The sequence below is a fragment of the Apodemus sylvaticus genome, chromosome 12 (assembly GCF_947179515.1).
Source record: "Apodemus sylvaticus chromosome 12, mApoSyl1.1, whole genome shotgun sequence".
Classification (NCBI taxonomy): Eukaryota; Metazoa; Chordata; class Mammalia; order Rodentia; family Muridae; genus Apodemus; species Apodemus sylvaticus.
The window spans coordinates 90663532-90682104 of record NC_067483.1 but is presented as its reverse complement, the minus strand read 5'-3'; the positions used below and the strand labels follow the sequence as shown (position 1 = coordinate 90682104).

The 18573-nt window shown below is 43.0% G+C and overlaps 1 protein-coding gene across 2 annotated transcripts in view; it reads left to right on the top strand.

The window, feature by feature from the left end:
* Disp1 (dispatched RND transporter family member 1) overlaps positions 1 to 18573 on the top strand; it is a 143293-nt gene that overhangs the window by 45398 nt on the left and 79322 nt on the right. For both annotated transcript variants that reach the window (XM_052200369.1, XM_052200370.1), the window contains one exon: positions 3538 to 3666. The gene's annotated coding sequence lies outside the window, so the exon portion shown is untranslated. The remainder of the gene's footprint in view (positions 1 to 3537; positions 3667 to 18573) is intronic.

Sequence of the window (18573 nt, the reverse complement as noted above, 5' to 3'; positions counted from 1 at the left end):
CCATCTTTCTATTAGAAATGGATTGCTAATACATTTTCTATATGGATTTTCTAAGTCTTGAGTCTCTTGAGTCTTTGATAACTTAGAAGTGAGTATAAATACTCTTGTAATTTTCCAGCACTGGAGATCCTTGGCCCCAAGAATGCTTGTTTAATTTAAATCACAGATACTAATAAAAGAAAAATATTTTGGGGTGTAAATATTGACTGGGAGCATGTTAGCCACAGGTTTCACATAGCACCAACAAAGCTGTTTTCATAGAAAAATTAAAACCAGGCAATTTAAAAACTGAGGAAAACACAAGTGATAATTTGTGCTTGGGGTGAGAAAACAAAACCCTGTTTCCTTCCTGGGTACGGCATATGCTTCATAATGAACTCCTTATAAGCTGCTGCTTTTCACTGCAGGAGCATCCACCAGGTACTGCAACGAGTGCTACATTAACGTTTTACTTCCGGTTATTATTTTGTGTGTAATGATGTGTATGTGGGAGGTGGGACACATACCACGTTGTCCACGTGGAGGTCAGAAGGCAACTTCGATGGGGTCAGCTCTCTTCTACCTTTACATGGCCCATGGTTCAACCTAGGTCACCAGGCTTCCGCGGCAGGTTTGAGGCTCTCCAAATCTTTCCTAGCTTTTACATGAATTTGTTAACGTTAACCTCCATAAGGAATCCTGACCTTCCCTGTATTGCTACTGTTGAGTTTTAATTGAGAATTGGGTTACTCTGGTTGACTGCTCCTGTGATGTTGGTGAGGAGAACACAGAACATGGAGAACTCCTGACTTGTGACGCAACACCGCTACTAGATCACTTAGCAGGGTGGGCCCTGCGGCACGGGCGCCTTAATGTCTGCCTGTGGAATGGTGTCCTCATTTAAGGCTGAATGTGTACTTGCATGGTTTCTGCATAGATCTTAAGGATGTTAAACTTGGAATGTGCTATGAAGTATTTTTGACAGTTTTCTCTTTTTCCTTTTGTGGTAGGAGCTTAAAGAGCAAAGGAAGGTGGTTGGTGCCTTTCTGGACACCCAATGGAGCAAATATTAATTTAATTAGAAATAGCTCCTACAAACATTTCTTAGAGGCCTGCTAAAAGCCTGCATGATTCTTGCTTTTGACTAGTTTCATTGTTTTGTGGAGATGGAGTATATCCTAGACTGGCTTTGCACTCACAGCAATCCACCTGCCTCAAGCCTCCTGAGTGCTGAGACACAGACACTGTCTTTATGCTTTGCAGGCCCCTGCCAATAAGATTTGTTCTTGCTACTTGTTACTAAATCTTAGGATTTTGTTTGTGATTTCAATGTTTTTCTAGAAAAAAAATATGTGAAAACATCCAGGAAAATTCTAGAAATGGCAGGCGAAAGACATCTTCAGATGGATAATAGGGTATTGATCATACCTGTTCCTTTGGGGTGTCATAAGAATTAAAGGGTATAATCTATTTAAAATTCTTAGTATAGTGTTTGACACAGAGCAAATATTTAGTGTTTTTGTGTGTGATGTGTGTCTGTGTGAGGTGTGTCTGTGTTTTTATATTTGCACAGGTGCACACACACTATGGCACATTTGTGTATGATGTGTGTGCCTCTGTGTTTGTATATTTGCACATGTACACACACTATTGCACATTTGTGTATGATGTGTATTTATGTGTGTGTCTGTGTTTATATATTTGCACATGTTCATGCACATTTGTGTATGTGTGAGGTGTGTCTGTGTTTGTGTGTTTGCATTTGTGCACACACTATAGCGTACCTGGTGGTCAGAGAACAACTTTGGCTTTGGCCCTGATTTTTAGCTTGTTTGAAATGGAGTCTCCTTGATGTTTGCCCCTCTGCTGATTCTTTTTTTTTTTGGATTTGGTTTTTTCAAGACAGGGTTTCTCTGTATAGTCCTGGCTGTCCTGGAACTCACTCTGTAGACCAGGCTGGCCTCGAACTCAGAAATCCACCTGCCTCTGCCTCCCAGAGTGCTGGGATTACAGGCATGTGCCACCACCGCCCGGCTCATCCCTCTGCTGATTCTTTTTGCCTGTTAACTACCACGTGTTTTTCTTCTGTAAACATGAGATCATTTTATCACACCGGTGTTTTTACCAGCAGAGTGACTGTCAAGAGCAGTGAGCCGACAAGAAGTTTCACAGCGCTCTAAATGGGTGCCATTGTCTCAGACTGCTACTCACCACTGAGTGGTCAATGAAATCCACACCCTACTTCCACAGAAGCACTTAGTCATCACACAAGTCTTTTGTTCTTCGTCCTTATTTGGGTTCAGACAGTACCTGCACAGGGTTCGTCAGACCCGAGGCTCCAGACTGTTACGTGGTCTTGATCTCTTGGCTGTTGCTGTCTCACTTAGGAAGATCCTGCCTGTCTCTCACTTCCCGTTTGTGGGTTTGTATTCCTGCAGTCAGAGAAAAGGAGAGTCTGTTAGTCTGGGTTTTAAAAAAAGTTTTACAAAAAAACAAAACCCAAATTCTATTGGTCCTATTTAGAGAATGTTAAGGGCATAGTGGACTGTTTTGAGAAATGATAATGGGTGTGTGTGGGTCACTGTCTTCAACTACTGGTTTAAAAATGGAAGGCAGAGATCACCGTGTTGATCTGGGCGAAGACGAGTTCCTGGGCAGCCTGGGCTACACAGTGAGAACTGCTTCAGATGGAGCAGCCACTGCAACAGCTCCCCACCTACCCATCCCCGCCTACCTCCCAACCAAAGCGCCCTATAAAGAGATACCCACCTGGTGGCTGAGGCAGAAAGGGCAAGTTAGAGGCCATCTGAAGTTACAGAACAAACCCTGCGTAGGGTGGGGTAGTGGTATGTGTGTGTGTCAGGGAACCCACAGGCGAGGGCTTCCTTAGATCTTAGCTTTTATCACTAGTGCCCTGTTGATGAAGACTTGCTTCTCTCTATTTCCTTCTCCTCCATTTCTCCTTCCATCCCTATCCTTTTTCTTTTTGGCTAAATAAAGAATGCTGCAACATATATCATTTTTAAAAAAGATTTATTTATTTTATTTATATGAGCACATGGTCACTCTCCTCAGACACACCAGAAGAGGGCACTGGATCCCATTACAGATGGTTGTGAGCCACCATGTGATTGCTGGAATTTGAATTCAAGACCTCTGTAAGAGCAGTCAGCGCTCTTAACCGTTGAGCAATCTCTCCAGCCCTTTATATATCCTTACATACTCTATTTTAATGACGTTTTAGGTTTAGTCATGAAGTAAACTCTAGTGGCAATGAGTTTTTAGATGAAAGATTTTAAAAGGCACATTGAAGTTTGTTGGTAGCTGTAACTGTCCTTCAGAGAGGCCTCCCAGTCCTCTCAGGTACAACTACATTTTCTCAGGTTTGCCTGCCCTGGCCATCTGCATCCCAGTGTTAGGACTGGAACAAAGTTTTGTTTTGAGTAAGCTATTGTGACCGTGTTACTAACTTTCTAAGTTGTTTGTGTACATTGTCTGGCATGTTTGGTTGCCTTCCAGGACTTACCTGCTTCTAACCAGCAGTCTTGTGATTCCTAGGTTGGCCTCAGGCTACAGTGGCTGCAGAAGACTCTAGACTGAGGGCCTGAAGAGATGAGCTGTGCTCTGGGATTGGCAGGAAGGTGAATCATGTGACCCTCCCAGCCAAGGTGTCCATCCATGTGGAAGGTAGGTGTTGATCACATGCCATATTGTGGCAAAAAAACTGTTATAGAAACACAATGTTACATGTTGTGTAATTCACTTACTTTTGAGAATAACTTTCAAATGTCTTTTCTAAGTCTTTAAATACAGGTTTTACTAGGTATCCCAAGCTAGCTGGAGCTCTCTATAAGGATCAGGCTGTCTTTGAGTTCACAGAAATCCTCCTGCCTCTGTTTCCTGAGTTCTGGGATAAAAAGGCATGAGCTACCATCCTCAGCCTCTTAAACAGATCTCTAAGGCAGCTTCTGTAATCTTAGTTAATTTAGAGAAGAGCAGGGTCTGCTTTTTAGGTTAATGTAAAGCTTGTGTGTAAAGACAGCAGGTGTCCATCCTTGGGTTTTGGCACATAAATAAAGTGAGCACATTGATCACACTCACTGGCAGCTCCGCGTTTGCTTGCTTTCTCTCCTCTTATACAGTAGTCTGCCCTGGGATAGATCTATGGCTCTGATATGTGCCCTGTTGGGAAGGACGTCTCGATCCGAATTAGTATAGTATCCGCTTAAAAACTTTACTTAGTTCTCTTCTCTGGCAGTGTGACAGTATGTCACCCAGCTGGCTATTTGGTTGTTTATGGCTGGAGCGGACTATTTCTACTCCTCCTCCTCTATTACTACTACTTCCTCTTCTCCTCTTCCTCCTCCTCCTCTAATTTTTCTTTTCTTCTTCTCCTCTTCCTCTTCTTCTTTCTTCCTCTACCACAGGAAATATGTTGAGTTGTTTTAACCCTCCAGATGCCTGTTTATCATACTTGGATGTGTTCAGTGTGATTGGTAAGTCAGGGATAAGTACTGTGCAATGAGAGGATGGCAAAGATGAGGTGAGGAGTCTTGTGTGAAATTCAGTAACCTTGTGTAATATCATGAAGATTTGATAAATAAATGTTAGCGTAATAATATATCTGTCTTTGTAGATTATGAAAAATGTTCTAAATTCTAAGAAAAATGTATTTATTTTGAAACCAGGCCATTCTGTCCCTTTTGGCTGGCCTTGAACTCTGGATCTCAGGTAACCCTTCCTCAGTCTCTGGCAGAGGTGGCCTGCAGCCATTGTACTAGTATGGCAGGCCAAAGTAATTCTCCAAGTTCTAAAACTTACAAGAGATTAAAAACAAGCTAGTTATTCTCCAGTGTTGGTAGGAATGAAAATGGTACTTATATTGTTGAAAACATAGATTGATAACAAAAGCTCAGTTATTAAGAAGCAAAAAGACAGCTTCTTTGGGGCTGGAGCAGTGACCCAGCAATTAAGAGTACTGCCTGCTTGGGGCTGGAGAGATGGCTCAGAGGTTAAGAGCACTGGTTGCTCTTCCTGAGGTCCTGAGTTCAGTTCCCAGCAACCACATGGTGGCTCACAACCATCTGTAATGGGGTCTGATGCCCTCTTCTGGGGTGTCTGAAGATAGCGACAGTGTACTCATATATATATATGTATATATATATATATACACACACACACACATACATATATATAATAAATAAATATTTTTAAAAAAAAGAGTACTGCCTGCTCTTCCAGAGGATCCAGGTTCAAGTCCCAGCACCTACACTGTAGCTCACAACTGTCTATAATTCCAGTTTCAGGGAGTTAGGCGCTCTCTTTTGGCCTTCTCAGACACCAAGCGTGAAGTGGTATACAGACATATGTGGAGGCAATAAAATAAAATAAAAATTAAAAAATACAATTACCAAACAGGACATACATATTGCTAGCACATACAGAAAAGCATTTGGAAGGCTGGAGCAGGACTGTCACAAGTCTGGATGTCCCATGGGCTTTCTACAAGTTTAAGTCTAGCTTGACCTACATGATGAAACCCTGCCCTCCAAAATAGAAGAAAAAGAGATTTCATTTCCTTAATAAATCACAGAAAAGTACCTCTCTCTTAATAACACTTAGGGTTGACAGATGTTATAACTCTCTTGGTGAAGGTTGTTGAGGCAAACCTGGCAGGCCTGCGGGTATCAGAAGCTGATATCCAAGAAAGCAGCTTGATGAGATGTAGTACTCAAGGAAATTATAATAAAGAAACAAAAAGGTCACACACAAAGTCATCACCATGCAGGCGATTCTTGTCTGAGAAAATTTTCTAAATATAAAAAAACCCCAGAAGCAATCTGAAAATTCAACCCCAGTAGCAATGTTTGGAACTATGAGTATTTAAAACTGTATTTGCACAATACGGTGTTAGAGACATTTTGGTTTGCATTTATAAAGCTTACCTTGTGTGGTAATTTTGATGGTGGTAGGGTTAGAGCAAGACTACATTCTGATTTGTTGGAAAGAGGAGCATGAGAAAAAGAACAGGAGCATATGCAGTGAGAGGCTGAGGGGAGCGTGTGCCGCAGTCGTTGGCCCGTGTGCTTCAGTTTTCCTCAGGGGCTTCTGGAGTCAGAAAGCAGGTGAACATTATTTACTTAAATCCCCTTGCAGTGACCTGTCAGCGCTAGGGAATGGGGTCTGACAGGCCTTGGAGATGCTCATTTCTTGCAGGACGGCTGTTTATCACAGGGACGAATTTTGGTTTTCTGAGAGAGGGCAATGCTTTCCTATTTAGTGGAACTCACTAAGATGTTTCAGTGGTGCGTGTGGCTCTGTGTGCAGAGCGCTTCCAAAAGTATGATGTCTAGAAGAGTGTTAGAAAATGTTCTGTCTACAGGAAAAGGAGTTTTAATTGGTTTGAGGAAACTTTTAGGCTCCTATTTATCACTCAAGTGCGATTTGTCAATACTCTTCAAGGGCTGTTGATTAAGTCACATGTCCGCTGCTCACACTCATGTTCTAGAGGAGACATACACTGTATTCTTATGGTGAGACATTACCGAGTCGATACCTTAATATATGTTTATGTGTCTGTCTGTGCCTGTGTATTTTAACATGTATACATAACTTAGAGCATTTACAAAGAGAATACAGCTTAGGCTAACAAAAGGGGAACCTTTGAGGTAGAGAGCAGTATGTAGACTTTATTGATTAACAGTTGGAAAAATAGCAGGTAATTTCTTTCCTGTAGGATTGAAGTTTTCACAAATCCTTTAAAAAGTCCATGCACATAAAGTGTGCTCCCTGAGTGAGGTGGACATTCAGGCCTGCTAGGTTTCCTTACTTTTTCATTATGCCTGTTTACCACAGGACATTTAAACTGTGAGCTAATCAAGAATAAAGGAATCCCACATCAATAGTATTGATTGTGTGTCAGTAGTAAGATGCAATCTTTTGGTGTGTGTCCTGGGCTAAGACTGCTCTGAGCTGCTATGATGGCCCCTTTGTCAGCACTGCCCAGCAGCCTGCGTTCCCACTGCCCGCTTCATCTGCAGATGGCAAATATTGAGAAGAACTCAAGTACAGTGGTAGACGGGAAAGCCCCTGGGCTCCTCTCCTGTTTGCCTTAAAGTGAAAAGACCCCTGCTAAGGGAAGAAGAAACACTAGAATTTCTGTAGGTCAGTTTAAAGGGACTGAGGTTTTGCCATCAGAGCTTCAAGACAGAGAAGAATGTGTTCCACATGTCTCCTTTGATCTGCTCTTGAAGTCTTGAAGGAACCGATTTGGTCTTATTTTGGTCACTTCCCTTTCTCTGCCTTGCTTCCCATGAAACTGACAAAATAATGAAAGTATTAAAGTATTTTATAATTATTATGTATCCAATATTAAAAGTATGGATAATCTCTGTCCCAGTAATTTTAAGCATAAAAATTGACTCTGAGAAAATAATTTAGAACCTCCACCTACCTAGATATACATATGTTTAAAAATGAAATAATTTTTTTTCACTATCCAGATTTTTCAAAGTAAAGATTGTCTATTTTTGGAGACAGGCTATACAATAGTGTCAGACTAGTTGTTCAGACACATGCATACACAGGCTGCCAATCATGCATATAGTTGGGTGGAAGTCTGCGTGTCGTTGCTGGAAACAGACTCATGTCATATGATCTCTTGAATATCATCTTCTTCCACAGGTTGTGCTGCATTGTAGTTGCTTGCATTATCTCACTGTTGAGAGTGTTTGGGGCATTGGGGTCTCCATGGAGACCTTGTATCTGTGTGCATTGTCTTTTGAGTTTCCATATTCTAGGGCACCACAAGATAGTCCTGGCTCCAGCTGCACTGTATCTCCCTCAGGCGGGACTGTGTTTTCTTTTATTGAAGACTGATATTGGAGGCTGAGGTTCGGGTCTTGTGTGTCCTTGTATGTGGACAGCATTGTGTTCAGGCCCACTGAGTAAGTGGACAGAGCTAGGCCTTGCACAGGGTGGCCCTGGCACACCTATATACATTATATTTTCACTACTTACCTGTGCCCTGGTGTTGTGAATTCCCACCTCTCATTCTAGTCTACCCTCCTCCCTCCTTTATTTATAATTCCTCTCTTCAACAGTAAGGAGCCTGGTGCGGGTTACTTAGGGAATGTTCTCACTCAGAGTATGCAGAGACGGCAGTGCAGTGCTTTCGCCTGGTGCGGGTCACTTAGGGAATGCACTCACTCAGAGTACGCAGAGACGGCGGTGCTTCCCACTGAGACAGCCTTGCCCCTCTGGACAGTTGAAATGTTTGGGAATAGTTTAGTTGTGAGGGTTGGAAAGGACCTAATGGTATCTGGAGATCAAGGATACCCCTGACCATCATCACAACCATGAAAGGTATGGTTCAAAATGCCAGTGTAAGCCATGCAGGGAGCCATCCCTATAGCCCTGCATACGGGGATCTGTGGCTGTGAGTCAGAATGGACTGTATGGTGAGCCTGCTCTTCACCTCTGACCAAGAAGGAATGCCGGAGGTGCCCCTTTGAAACCCAGCTGGCTCCCTGATGCTGGTTTATCCCTGTGGTCAACAAATGGGCTAATTAGAACACGTTCTCTGTGTGCAGTTCAGCCTCTGGCTTACAGTATGCAGTCCACCGATTTTAGTTAGATTTCACTCCTGTCAGTATGGTGAGCTAGTCATCTGTACCATAGGTAGGGTTATTTATTTCCTCTGTGTTAGGCTATGAATCCACCTTAGCTTCCTTCTAGATTTATTTGTGTGTTGTTAAGGATGAGAAACATCATGGAGTTAAGACTCAGAGAGCAGTACATGAAAGCTGGACTCATAAAAGAGGGAGGCTATTGTTTGGAAAGCTTCCTGGAGCGCTGCCCTGGTCTCTGGGCTCTAGAAGCAGCCAGTCACTAGATATAGAAGAGTGGAGAAGCCATTTTCCAGTTCCTACCAGGAAGGATTCTTGTGAGGATGAGCAGAGCACCCAGGAAGCATCTGCCGTGATGCCCACGTCAGCCTCACCCTTCGCATATCTACTTAGCAAACACTAACTATGGCGCTACTGTGTGCTCAGGCACTGACTCTTTCCAGGTGACAAAGGTTGGCATTGCTTGTGGCTTTAAGTTGATCCCATGTTAGTGGTCTGGTAGTAGTTTACAGAAAGGCAGTGTCTGTTTTTTATAATTCATAAGAGGTTAAGGCTAAAAGGAGTAATGGTTATGAAGATTTTCTGTAGAAAGAAGAGTTTATTTCTATGACACAATCTATGATGCAGATTACTTCTTAAAGAAAGGAGCTTTGTTTAGTTCACACTTAGGAGGCTCAGAGGCATAGCTCAGTTCTTGGCTGTGTAGTGTGGTTTGTAGAGTGGCAGAAGCATGATCAGAGGCAAGTGGGCACATCCCAAGCTGGCGTGAGGGAGACAGGAGATGTCAGCATCCATCTTACATGGGGCACACTGTGTAGCTTTGGGCGATATAGAACTCACTATGTAGAACAGGCTGCCCTTAGATGCACAGAAATGGGCCAGGGCCACTGTGCTGGCCTGAGGGAAAAATACAGCAAGTTAAGAAAACAGCCAGGTGGTCACAGGGGAGCTGCCAAGATATTTCAGTAAAACTACCCTATGGCTCTGCTGATATAAGTATCTCCTACTAGGCCCTACCTCTTAAATCCCACAGTACTTCTCAGTACTCCAAACCTGGGTGTCAAACCTTTAATCACAATGGACCCTCAGATGATACCCAAGTCATAATGTAGGCTATATACATATCTCTTCATAGAACTTCACAGTAAAACAAAACTATATATATATATATATATATATACATATCTGTATATCTGTGTATTTGTATGTATGTGTGTATGTATATGTTAGACTGAAGAGATGGTTCAGTGGATAATAAAGGTGTTTGCTGTCTAAGCATGAGAATCTGAGCTTGGGTCCCTAGCACCCTTGTTAAAGCTGGGTGTGGCAGTTACATCTGTAACTCAAGTACTGGGACTAGAGTTGGGCAGAGCTGGGAAGACCCTGAGGCTCACTGGTCAGCCAGTCTAGCCATACAAGAGCACTCCAGAGTCAAGTCAGTGAGGGAGACCTTGTCTCAAAAAAAGGGTGATGACACACACCTTTAGTCCCAGTACTCTGTGAGGTTGAGGCTGGCCTAGTCTACATAATGACCTCCCAGGGCCCTACCTCAACAAACAAAAATAGAGAGTAATAAAAGAAGGCACATGATGTTGACCTTTGGCCTCCGCACTTGTACACATGGGCAAGCACAACTGCCAACACACATGCATAACTCCATAAATGTGCAACACACACAGTGGATAAAATAGTATGTGGCCTTTAAATACCAAACCATTTGATATTGAACAGTAGGAGATAGGTGTTTAGTACCTCAGATACTAGACACTCAGGTGTTGGAAGTGCTCACATGTCTGTGTTTACGACACTGCTGTTGGATTTGAGTGTGCATGTGAACTCTCTAAGGGCCGTTTTTAAAGCAGATTCAGGGTGAGAATGTCTGAAGAGGGGCCCGAGAATGGCAAACACACTGTGACAAGGCTTTAAGGAGCCCTTTGTAGGCTGTTCTCTAGCTATGAGCTCAGTTCTTCCACTCAGGAAATGCAGGACTGTTAGAGCTATCAGTTGCACTCACTGTGCGTATTGTCCCTCAAAAGATAGCCGAAGTCACCCCTGGTAGCAGTGTGTTAAAGTTCCTTCCCCAGGGGAGACAAAAAACAGTCTACCCTTCCTCCCAAAATCTCAAGGAGGAAAGATTCCACTGAGGTTTGCCGGGAACTCCTGATGGAGCCTAGGGGAGAGGTTACCCGGGGGTAGAGCCTTGCTTATAGCTGCATAAATGGAGACTCGCCAGCCTTCTCAGCTTCTGTGTCTCCTAGCTAGCTGCTCTGGCGACCATGTGTAGCATGGCCACAGGGTAGGAGCAGCTTCGTAGTCAGGAGAGAATCTCCCACACTGCACCTCCATGCTGATGAGGCTTAAACTGTTGACCACCCAGGCAGGATGATCTTTGCAAGGGCGCAGATGAACTCTCCACAATAGCAATCAGTTGTCTTAGAGGACAGCCACTCATGACAAGTGGTGACTTAATACATGAAAACAACCTGTGACAATTAATGGGTAGAACTGAAAAACAAATATAACTTAGTAAAACAGCTGGAATGAGCCCTTTCCCCTTGGCTCTGTGTATTAGTCACGAGAGCCTTGTGTATATGTGTGTGTAATAAGCCCTTAAAACCAAGTACTTAAATAAACTAACATCAGAACTCAGCCTGTGATATCCCATATCACTCAGAGTTAAATGTGGTTAAAGCATGCATAATGTACTGCTCTTAGTAGAGTAACAAATAATTAATAACAAAGTTATTTCAGGGATGGTTTTTCAACAACTGGCTAATAATTTAGAATGCTGACAGTACTCCTTTGCTGACCTCTGTAAACTTTAATGTGTGTGTGCACATGTGTGCCCCGGACTAGCAAATGTTTACACTCTATCAGTGGCAGCACAGAAAGATGGCTTTCTTTTGAAAATATTTTTCTTGATTCTTTAGAATTTCATACACTGAAATTTGATCATACCTACTCCTGTTTCTCCCTTCTAGTTCCCTAATCTGCCCCTTCATGTTCTTGTCTTCTTCCTTTTTATAACCCACCCATGACTTTCTTTTGAAATAAGATATTGAGAGCAGATGTTACAGTCCTGCCACGTTGACTAAATACAAATCTCAGGATGTTCCCACGGTGCCTGATGCTTAGAAGTTTTATGGTCCCTATTGTACTTTAGCCTGATCAGGGGCATGCACACACGTATTACAGTTCTGTGGCTGTGAGTCCAGTCGCATGGCTACAAGGTGCCTCTGCCTGGTGCGCTTGGCCCACCTTTACATCTGCGTTTGCTGCTTCTCAGCATCCTCGCTCCCTCTTCTGGTCGCCTTTCCTCCCTAAGCAGCAGATCTGAGCCCTGTAGACCAGCGGTTCTCAACCTTCCTAATGCTGTGACCCTTTTAAACAGTTCATGTGTGGTGACTCCAACTATGAAATTGTTTCTGCTACTATCTCTTAACTGTAATTTTGGTTCTGCTATGAATCATAATATAAATATCTGTTATGCGATACATGTGTGAGGGTCAGGTTGTAACCCACAGGTTGAAAACTGCTGCTTTAGGCTCTTAAAATTGGCTGAGACACTCAAACCATTCTTATTCGAGCTAAAATGACCACCCATCCTTCAGCAGAAATTAAGACAAATTACAAAGGCCCACTCAATAATTTGCCTTTAAAGTATGTTGCATGTCAATGTAAATAACATTTCATGAGAAATAACTAGTTTCCAATTCTTCTCCATTGTTTGCAAGTCATTCTAACATGTGACTTAATGGGCAGCACAGGCTTCCTGTCTGCTCTGGCATCCTGTTGTAACGCTGTGCACCATGCAGCCCCTGGGAAATGGCTGGATGCTCTGCAGAGAAGCGTAAAAGGCTTGCTGTGACTTTGTGTTGTTAGGAAAGCCCCTTTGCAGTGCAGACCCCTCAGGAAGGTCTCTGCTCACCTGGCATTTGCCACCTTCTGACTGGTGTCAGCTCTGAAGGGCATGCTTCGTAGGGGCATGTTTGCCCAGGGCCTGGTTTGGGGCACTGCACCCCCTCTCTCTCTTGTCTTGATTATGCCCTATGCATAGCTGGACATTAGTTCTCCAGCTGATATGACACTCTCTCTGGTTTCCTCCATGGTGCATTTTTTCCCCGTTAGTCTATCGAAGGCCTTTTCTCCTCAGTTTCCAGACGAATGATACAGTAATGGGATGGAATCTGCTCAGTGTTTACATTTCTCATAAACTGTTCAAATCTGTTGTTGTTTTCTGTTAGCCAACAGTGATAGCGAAACAAATGAACAAACAGTGATATGTTAATGACAGATGCAAAGTGATTATTTAAAAATGAAAGCTTATTTTTTATTGTGATACTCAAACTTTTGGTTAAATTTTGTTTTAAAAGAAATGTCTATAGTACTGTGTTCTTTTAGTGAAGTAATTATTATTTTTTAAAATAGATATATATTATGTTTTATGCTATAGTATCCCACCAAGAGCCAGTCTGATGTTTAGTATGTAATACTACAGGAACTTTTTGACATTGTAATAAAATACCTAAGGCAAACAACTTAGAAGGAGGGAAGGTTTATTTCAGAGATTTCAGCACATCCCTCTGCCTTGGGCTCATGCTGGCATGCTGTTCCACAGTCTATGTTGGAGGAGGCATTTGCCTAAGTGTAGTCAGGAAAGTGAGGTCAGCCCCAGTTCATTTTCCCCTCTGTTACAATTGGAATCTGAAGTGACCCCCACAGGCTCATGTTTTGAAAGCATGTTCCTAGAGGCTGGAGCCTAGCTCACTGGGAAAGGCACACGGGAAAGATTGTCGAGCCTCACTCTGTCTGCCTACCCTGAAATGTGAAACGCCATCATCACATCACTTAGCACCATGCCCATCACGAATGCTGCAGAGCCTTCGCTCTGATGCACAGGAACCCTGAAGCCAGGAGCCAGGAGAAGCCTTTTCTCTCCCAGTTGTTTCTCTCAGGTATTTTGGTCACTACAACACAAAAATGAACAATGCCCTTCAAGGGCACACCCTGGTGACCTAACTTCCTCTCGTTAGGCCCCACTTTCTAAAGTTTCCATCACCCGTGGGAACACAGATTGCTAACCAGGCCTTTGGTGGGCACTCAGTGTGCAAACTGACTCTGCTGGTGCTTTGATATTTGAACAAATTTGAAAATACTCACATGATGCAAACTGGAAAGAAATGTACAGGCTGAGATTGATGTCTTTTGTGGTAGTTAGGGTCACTATTGATAATGAAACACCGTGACCACAGCAACTTGTGGTAGTTAGGGTCACTATTGATAATGAAACACCGTGACCACAGCAACTTGGAGAGAAAGGCTTATTTCACTCATCGTTCTTATAACAGTTCATCATCAAGAGCAGTGAGGGCAGGAACTCAAGCAGGGCAAGAACCTGGAGGCAGGAGTTGATGCAGAGGCTGTGGAGGGTGCTGCTCACTGGCTTGCTCGTGACCTGTTCCAGCCTGCTTTCTTATAGAGTCCAGGACTGGCAGCCCAGGATGGCACCACCCACATTGGGCTGGGCCCTCTCCCATCAATCACTCATTAAGAAAATGCCTTGTAGCTGGATCCTATGGAGGCATTTTCTCAATTGAGGTTCCCTCCTTTTAGATGACTTTGTCCAGGACATCTTTACACAGCATAAAATTCTCTACATCTCAGTTATGGGAGGGAGGCAAAGGCATGAGACCCTTTCAGTAACTTCCTGACTTGGCATCTGATACATCTGATTTCTTTTAGATTTCCCCTTTGTGCTTTCTCAGGCTTCTGGCAGAGAGCTTGACTCTGGAACATATAAAGAGTGAATCAGAGAATCAAGGACAGAGTTTCAGTCTATTTATTAGGTAGTGAATCTGATGATGGGCGTTGCTACTTTGTCTGTTAGTGTGTATTGTTTCATATGCTGTGGATGTAGGTATTCATGTGTCAGGGTGTGTTGACTGAGGATCTACTAGATGCTTTAGGGCCTTAATGGAGACGCTAGCAAAGCCACTATAGTAGCCAGCTTCTCCTTCCCTGCATAGCTTAACCCGCTAGTCTGCTGTGGCTTGGTTAGAGTGGCCCCTAGAGGCTGATATAATCCAATGCTTCGTCACCAGAGAGTGGCAGTATTTGAAAGGATTAGAAGGATTAGGACATGTGGCCTTATTGGAAGAAGCTTGTCACCAAGAGTGGACTTTAAGGTTTCAAAGGCCCATGCCAAACCTCGTGTCTCTCCCTTGGCCTTCAGATCCGGATGTAGCTCTTAGGTACTGCTCCAGTGCCATGTGAGCTCCCATGCTCCCACCATGATGATAATGGAATAAACCTCTGAAACTGCGAGTCCCCAATTAAGTGGTTTCTTTTATAAGAATTGCCTTGGTCATGGTGTCTGTTCATAGTCGTAGAACATTGACTAGCTCACAGTTCAGTGGAAGAAAAAGTTTTCATGTACTTTGATGACTGACCTGTTGTTAGAGACCATCTTGCACTGTATTTTTTTTTTTTTGAAGAATAACCCAGAGCTGTCTTTTCTTGATATAAACAACCTAAGGGAAGAAAGAAATAGTTGGCTAGCAGTTTGGTCTGTGGTCATGTGACTCCTGCTTCTGGCCCCGATGAGGTAGAATTTGGCAGTATGCTGTGGTAGAGTTAAGATGCTCACCACGTGAACGGCAGGCAGAGACAAGGTTTACCCTTCAAGGTACATTTCCAGTGACTTCTGTCCTCTAACCCAGCTTTACCCCCTAACATCCCAGCTGACTGTGAACTAACCAAAGCATACTCATGATTGGTCGCCCTCAGTAATGCCATCAGCTGGGACCAAAACTACAATGTAGGTACCGTTTTGGGACACATTTCATACCCAATCCTAATAATCTCAAAGTGCTCTGTCAGACAGACTGTGGAAAAGATCTTTAGATTTTCCTGGTAAATAATACCTGCATTTCTCTTCTAAAGGGGGATTAACACAGGATAGAAGGCAAGTGGGTGCAGATGTGGCTGGCCAGGGGCCAGCCCTCTGAAGCCAGCCTGCACAGACAAACCCGATCAATCCCTAAGGCATAGGAAGCCCTAGTGTACTTTATGTCGGAGTTGCTGTGAGACTGTTGGCTTGTGTTCCCTTTGAAGAACGTGTCCTTACAGAGGACCAGATCTCTGACCCACAAAGCCTTGAAAGAAAATTCCTTTGCCAAAAGGGAATTGAGAGTTGTGACAAGTGACTTGACACATGGTGTTGACTTAGAGGCTTCCAGGGGCCTGTGCAGTTGGTCTCATTTCCCCAGAGGAAAAGGGCTCTGTTCACAGGCCTTGCGGGCTTCACAGGTCAGTGTGAAGTGTCTTGGAATCCTCTGGGCTCTGGCAGATATTTGGGGGGACAGTCAGTATGCTGATAATACTTGAAATGTGTCTTGAGACACTTTTTAACACTAGCTAAAAAGGGAAAAAGTGCTCACAGAAGCTCAAGGTTCAGTTTCGGGGATGCCAGGCTATGGCTTCTTTCCTGGTGTCAGGTTAAGGGGGAGGTGGAAGCGGAAAGCTGCAGTGTGCTACCTCTGGCACACAAAGTGGCACTCGTTGAGACAGGCACAAGCTGAAGTGCTTGCTTGAGCACCTGAAGCTTGGCCCCTCTTTTCTGTCTGCTTATCACCTTGGGATCGTAACCAGAATATCTGCATTGTTCAGGGGATTTGACTTAAAAAAAAAACCAAAAAAACCAAAAAAAAACAAAAAAAAACCACTTGTCTATACTTTGTCTTAGTATCAGGTTTGGCTTAATGGTTTCCTGAACTAAGTCATTCAAATGTTGCATTGTTATTTATTTTAATATGTTTATGCTTAAAATGTGATATCATTGAGAATGGCCATTATTTTTCCTAATTTGGCAGGTTGGATCAGGGTTTGGGTCACAGCCCTGTTAGATGACTCTGCTGAGTGGGGTCATGGGATTCACAGCCATCAAGCCTGGGTCCACGCCGCCCACAAGGCCCTCAGCCATCCGCTGTGCAGGATGTGTGTCTGCAGGTCATAGCTTTGGGTAGAGCTGCAGAGGGAGCCTGCCTGTAAGTGGAGTGGGACTTACACAGAGCCAGGCTGGCCTTCCAACCCAGGTTGTTTTCCTAGTCACGACTGTTTCTAGGAGGTCATTTCATTTTATAAGGTCTCTTGAATACTCTACCATGACCCTTGTGGAGTCTCCCCAATTTACTGTTAAGTGGTGGGTGCATGGTGGGGAGAGGCTCATAAATTTTAATTTTAGATATGCCGGGCAGTCATAAAATCTTAATGAACATCACATGTTAACATTGGACTGTGCCCTTACTACATGAATATAAATGAGGTACAATAAATGCCCCCCCCCCCGGTGTGTGTGTGAGTGTGTGTGTGTGTGTGTGTGTGTGTGACACATATGTGTGTGACAGAGAAAGAGAGAGAGAGAGAGAGAGAGACTCATATGTTGTTCCATATGTTGAACAAACTAATATTAAGAAGAAGAAAAGGAATTCTTACAAAATTTTCTTTACTTTTGTATTGGATTTAAAAAGTAAAAGTTAAACAAAAGAATCCTCAATGTATAAAAGTATAAAATAATGGCATTGGGGGCTGGAGCAGTGACTGAGGGACTAAGAGCATTGGCTGCTGTTGTTCCAGAGGACGGACTTGGGCTTGAACTACAGCATCCACATGATAACTTACTACCGTCTATAACTTTATGATAACTGATGTCCTCTCATGGCCTCTAGGATCGCATGCACATGCACACAAATGCATGAAAGCACACACATACACACGTCATTAACAATGATGGAATTAGAATATGTACAGTATTTGCCATCATAATCACTGGGTTCATATGTGCAGCTCTTACGTCTGGAAAACAGTGTTCCCTTGAAGTCATCCTCCGCCTCTGTCTCCTGCTCTTTCTGCTTCCTCTTCCTAGATGAAAGCTCTCATTGGCTTGTGTCTTCTATGTGACTTTCTTCCTATAACTCCTAGTCACAGACCGGTGCAAGCCTGTGGCCTCTGAGACAAAGTCTGTAAGACACAGAGAAGGGAAATATCAGCATAGTATGTCAGAGACCTTGAATAATAGGAAACAATTATTTTTAAAGAATTAATGTTGCTACATGAACAGTCAAAAGGAAGGCAAATTTTTATTTCATTATCTTGAAAAACTTCTTTAAGCCTTTTCTATTTTGCTGACTTTATCTGGGAAAGTGATGTTTTATATTTTTGTTTCATGAATGTAAATCATTTTGAGGTCAAGCATAGAAGAAAGCTGTTATTGACACGATTCTAGTTATTGCATGTAATCTATAAAATAGAAGTAAATTGACGTTACTAAAACAAGATTTTTATTAGTGTCTGTAGTGCTATGGTCCCCAGCCTTGTATCTTAAGTGATTTGTTGGCTTCTTTGTTTGAGACATTATTCTCTCTGTGTGCCCGTAGCTCAGGCTGGCTCCTTTTCAGGATCCTCTCACCTCAGCCTCCCAAGCCCTAACATTACAGGTGTGAGTCACTTTATAGTGAGTATCTTATAATAAAACGCCTGACGTTATTAAATAGGCTGTTCACTTATTCACTCACTCATTCATTCATCTTGTGTAGTTGTCGATTGTTTTTATGTAGCTGGCTTTTTATATGCTTGGCAGTGGCTATGTCACAGCGAGTATAGCAGGTATTTAAGAGATAATGATTGAGCATCAGTTATATATTGGTCATTGTTAAATGTCGGCGTATGCTCTTTGGAGAGATAGAAACACTGAATAAGTACTTAGTAATTAAATACTTATTTCAGCTGGTAGGTTTCCTAAGAGGAACAGAACTTATACAATCTATCTATCTATCTATCTATCTATCTATCTATCTATCTATCTATCTATCTAGTCAATCAGTCTATCTATTTGTCTGTCTGTCTGTCTTTCTAACAGGCTTGGGTCCTGATAACCTGAAAATAGTTGTCTACCAATGGAAGATCCAAG